We start from the raw sequence: 5,300 nt of genomic DNA, 5'->3' as shown, positions 1-5,300 counted from the left end.
AAGGAAGGAAGGAAGGAAGGAAGGAAGGAAGGAAGGAAGGAAGGAAGAGGAAGAAAAGACTGCAATTAATTAATAAATTGTTCTGTATCAAAAAGTTCTGTATCTACTGTGCCTGCATGGCAAAAATATTAATGAAATTGACTTACAGCAGAAAGATACTCAAATCATTTAAAATATGGAAAAATAACATTTATACCTCTATATGAATATATTTTTGTGCTTACCTAGACATAACAGTGTATATGGAATTGTGAGGCTTTACTGACATTGCAAGAAGCCTATTTCTTCAAATTTTGAATATATTAATATTTTATTAACAGTTTCAGCAAATATTCTACAGCATAAATTATGGGGCCAGTTAATAAAATTTCTGATAGTCTTGTTCTTCTTTCACATTGATTATGAAAAGAAAATAGTTTGATGTGAGCCTCAGAACATATATCAGTAATGTTATAGGACATTCCAGCCTATGAACTCTAATTCTCAAATCTTGCCACTTTAATGAAATATTTTTAACCACTCATACACTATGGAAAAACATGGGCAATAGCCAGGCTATGGTAATAAAGGGGACTTACGGATAAATTCAAGACTTAGCCATAGATATATTGATATCTCAAATAATTTTGATTGAAATTTCTCTGCTTTGAGTAATTGTTTTAAGTAATAGGATTCACCATTTTCAAATCAAGTAAATAACAAAAAATATCTTCAATAGAAAGCTTGTCAGTGTTTCTGATATTCAAAGCATTCAATAGCCAATTGGTTTCTAAAGGCATCCTTGTAATACATATATCTCATAAGTTATAACACCGTCATCTTTCTGAAGACTTTGCTGGTGAAAAAGATTAATGATCTGACTGTTTTTCCTATACTGTAAAAGCAGTCTTTCAAGCTGTTCAATAAGGTTCTATTTTCATTATCTGTCTTTATAGCAAAAAATATTACTAGTAGGTACTTCTCATGTGTTTTCCTCTATGTAAGGTAACAAAGGCAAGCAGCAAAGGAAAATTTAGGAAATTGCATAGAAAAAAAATGACATTCACTAAATGTACCAAAATCTGTTTTAAAATAAATAAATAAAATAAAATAAAATAAAATAAAATAAAATAAAATAAAATTAAATTAAATTAAACTGTAGTCAGATATGGATAGGATGGTTGCAGTAGCAGTCTGGATAGAACATAATACTGTAGGACTGAACTGGATATGCTTCATATGTTTATTAAAAATCTAAAAGAAAATAATAATAATAATAATAAAAGCTTTTAAAACATATTGCTTTGAATGCTGGTAGTGCTAGAGCTATCAAAATCATAGGTACCAGAGAAATCATCTATACAGGGTGACCTTGCTCACACCCTAAGTTAGGTGCAAAGAGTAACAGGATTTCATGTGAACAAGTATATTATCTTTAATAGGAATACTACCCTCACTTAGGAATAAATGATTCTGTGCATATTGACAGGATGGAAGATTGACTGTGGCAGTCTGTGACTTCTGACAATTGTCCAGTCTGCATTTTCCAGTACGATCATAAAAATCTCTTCTGTCTTTTAATTTATTAGTCAATTCTCTGTGTTATATTTGTCTAAAAATATATCCCAGTTTCCTAATAATATGTAATACTGCAATTTATTTTTTTCTGCAACCTATAAATTACACAACCTAAGCTTGCCTTGTAACTTCAGTGAAGAATTTCCAGGATACAGAACTTAATATATATTTATATAATTTGCTGGGTTTACATATAATAACTAATATATTAATAGGAACAACTATGTAGGAACAGTCAAATTAAATTAGAAATATTTTTGACATCCTCAGCCACTACACTTTCTGTCATTATTTTCACAGACATTCTGGCAGATTTTTATTATTATTTTTATTATTATTTTCTTTACATGTGCAATTTACTTGATTTACTTGATAGTATGAAGCAACATTTAGGCATTTGCACTTCTGATAAAAGATGTAAATCACTTTCATCCTTACAGTATCATACTGTGCATAACTTAAATGGTTATGCAACACACAAGCAATGGGGAACAAGGCCTACATATTTCTAATTAAATTTTCCAAGTACACTGAAGTGTTTCAGGCTTTTGTTTTAAGCAATTGTCCCATTTTTATTTTGACACCTACATAAGAACTGTTCTTTCATCCTCCTTCTCCTCTGTTTAACCATTTGCTTTATTTAGCATCTTTCTGAACACAGTTTCTTTGCTTTCAGCCTGGTAAGCGTGGGATGAGCACCTCCCGCTCTGAGAAATACTTCTATGGAAAAAAGAAAAAGGCACACCCACATAGCTTCATCCCCGCATACACACATCTCAAGGTGACACACCATGTCAACATTTCAGAAATGCTAAAAAAATTACTATTTCTTTCAGTAAAAATAGACTTCTCCTGCTCTCTGCTCATTCTGGCCACAGATGCTGCTGCCCGCTCTGCCCCCTGCCATGGCCACATCATCTCTCTTCCTGGAGAGAAAGTAGTAGGAGGTGACAGTACTTAAGGCAGGCACATTTGCCTCTGCTTAGTAAAGTGCTCTGTGTTTGATACTGTCCTCGAATCTCTTGGCATACTGCTATCACATCATATTTTGCAACTACACATATTTCCATCTGGTTCAGGGCCATTAGACTTACAAAGAGGAAAAAAAAATAAAAATTTAAATTTAAAAAAAAGTTAATCAGAGGTTAAGCGCCACCAGTGGAGGTGTAATGCACAGTTATATTAGCTGCTGCAGACCAGTGGGCCCGTGTACACAATGACGAGAAATTAACATGGTGAGATACAGCATGCCTTCAACCATCCCAGCACATGGGTATTTTTTATGTTCTCCAAGGTACCTCAAAGTCAGGAGAAGCTAATATTACGCAGACTGATGATAACAGAACTATCTTCAGAGTAAGCTACCCTTAGGAAGGAAAATTATCCATCAGAAATAACAAATGACCTTAACAGATGTTTCAAAACAGCAAAGGTAACTTAGCCCTATGGTAGAGACAAATTCCTAAGTTTGCTGAAGGTTGGTTTATGTACTAGAACAATTGTCTTCCTCAGCTAAGAGGAAGTGACAAAATAAATTGCAGATGAAAAAGAGTCTCAAAATTTTCTGAAGGTGAACTTTCTCCAGGGTTTTCTAGCACCAAGAACATCAACTTCCAGATTAGAAAATATTTCAAGAGTGACCCTTTCACCCTTTTGGAATAGGCCAGATTTGGAATTGCATTTAGCTCCCAAACTAACATCTTGTGTGCACATACCATGCAATTTTGTTGAGTCTTTAAAAAACAGTTTTGTTTGGTTTTGGATGAAGCAGAGAAATGTGGATACATAGCTATTATATAAGTTGGACCAATAAAGATCTTAATTTCTTATGAGCTACTAGCACCAGTTCTACAATTGGACTCAAAAAACAGCACCAGTAACGAGTTTGAAAATAATTTTTCTAACAGTGAGTTATTCAGGTTGCAGAAGTTAAGATGAAGGTATTTATAGCCTTATACTCTTAAGACATACCTTTAAGTTGTTATATTGTGACAATTTGGTGAATCTGTCTGTACCAATTACTAATTCTGCATGAAGTTATAAGCAGCACATGATTTTAATTCATCTGCAAAATCCAGTTTGTCTGCATATACTGCACCACCGTTTGCTGTTATTTTACTCTTTTAAACTGAACTTTAGCTACCTGCAGCGCAAAGAAAGGAAAAAGCCAAAGAGAAGGAGAGAGAGAAAGCGTACAGTGCTAATAAGAGTAAGAAAATAATCCTCTACTCAGGTACAAACATTTCTGAGCAAGGAAAAATTTGATTGTTGGGAAAGAAATCATATGAAAAGAATATAAAATGCATTATGGCAGGACTTGACTGCAGGAGGTCTTGAAGCTATAAGAGGTCAGAATTTCAGATTTTTGTCTTCTCCAGGAATTTCATCAGTTCAGAATTAAGGGAATTTGCCTACAATAGCAGTTCAATGAATGTCTAGAAATGGCATAGGATACTGTGCTCAGCCTTCACTTATTGTTAATGATCCATATTTTCTCACTGTGGATGAAAAGAAATGTTATGCTGGGAAACTGTATGTCACATCTGTGTGTGTGTGTGTATACGTGCATGCATGCATGTGCATGCGTGTATTTTGTGCCTCCCTGCTCACATCTCCCATAGAAGGGAGAACATCACATTTTAAGTCATATAGGGCAGAAAAGGCAGGGGAGAGAGGAAGGGAAAGGGTGTGAAAAGTTAAAGTGGCTCCTAAGAAAAAATGTATTTTCAAATATATTCCCTCTGATGTTTCTGAGGGGGAAAGTCAGAGGGGCTAAGTCAATGGACAGTGTATATACAGCTTCATAAGCATTATAATGCTCTGGAGCACAACGTGAATATGTACAGGTTTTTTGTTTGTTTGTTTGTTTTGTTCTTGTTGTTGTTGTTTCCCTGAATCTCAGAACATATTTATTACTTATTATTACATATTTATTACTTATTATTACATATTTATTACTTATTACATATTATTACATATTTTTATTACATCTTAATCTTATTACATATTATTACATATTTATTACTTATTATTACATATTTATTACTTATTATTACATATTTATTACACCATACAGCTAAATAAAAACATCATACAATGGGTGAGCAATTGGCTAACGGGCAGGGCCCAAAGGGTTATGGTAAATGGGGCTGCGTCAGGCTGGCGGGCGGTCACTAGTGGGGTCCCTCAAGGCTCCATTTTAGGGCCGGTACTTTTCAATATTTTTATAAACGATCTGGATGTAGGAATAGAAGGTATTTTGAGCAAGTTTGCTGATGACACCAAACTTGGAGGAGTCGTGGACTCGAATGAGGGGGGAAAGGCCTTGCAGAGGGATCTGGATAGGTTGGAGAGCTGGGCGATCACCAACCGTATGAAGTTCAATAAGAGCAAGTGCCGGGTCCTGCACCTGGGACGGGGAAACCCTGGCTGCACGTACAGACTGAGCGATGAGACGCTGGAGAGCAGCCTAGAAGAGAGGGATCTGGGGGTCGTGGTAGACAGCAAGTTGAATATGAGCCAGCAGTGTGCCCTGGCAGCCAGGAGGGCCAACCATGTCCTGGGGTGCATCAAGCACGGCATCACTAGTAGGTCAAGGGAGGTGATTGTCCCGCTCTACTCTGCGCTGGTGCGGCCTCACCTCGAGTACTGTGTGCAGTTCTGGGCACTACAGTATAAAAAGGTGTTGTGGTTTAACCTGGCTGGCAGCTAAACACCACACAGCCGTTCGCTCACCCTCCCCC

General features: G+C 36.0%; 1 protein-coding gene across 1 annotated transcript in view; it reads right to left on the bottom strand.

The window, feature by feature from the left end:
- CD226 (CD226 molecule) overlaps positions 1–5,300 on the bottom strand; it is a 26,791-nt gene that overhangs the window by 6,367 nt on the left and 15,124 nt on the right.

Source organism: Oxyura jamaicensis, chromosome 2 (assembly GCF_011077185.1).
Source record: "Oxyura jamaicensis isolate SHBP4307 breed ruddy duck chromosome 2, BPBGC_Ojam_1.0, whole genome shotgun sequence".
NCBI classification, from domain to species: domain Eukaryota; kingdom Metazoa; phylum Chordata; class Aves; order Anseriformes; family Anatidae; genus Oxyura; species Oxyura jamaicensis.
This window is presented reverse-complemented; position numbering and strand designations above follow the sequence as displayed.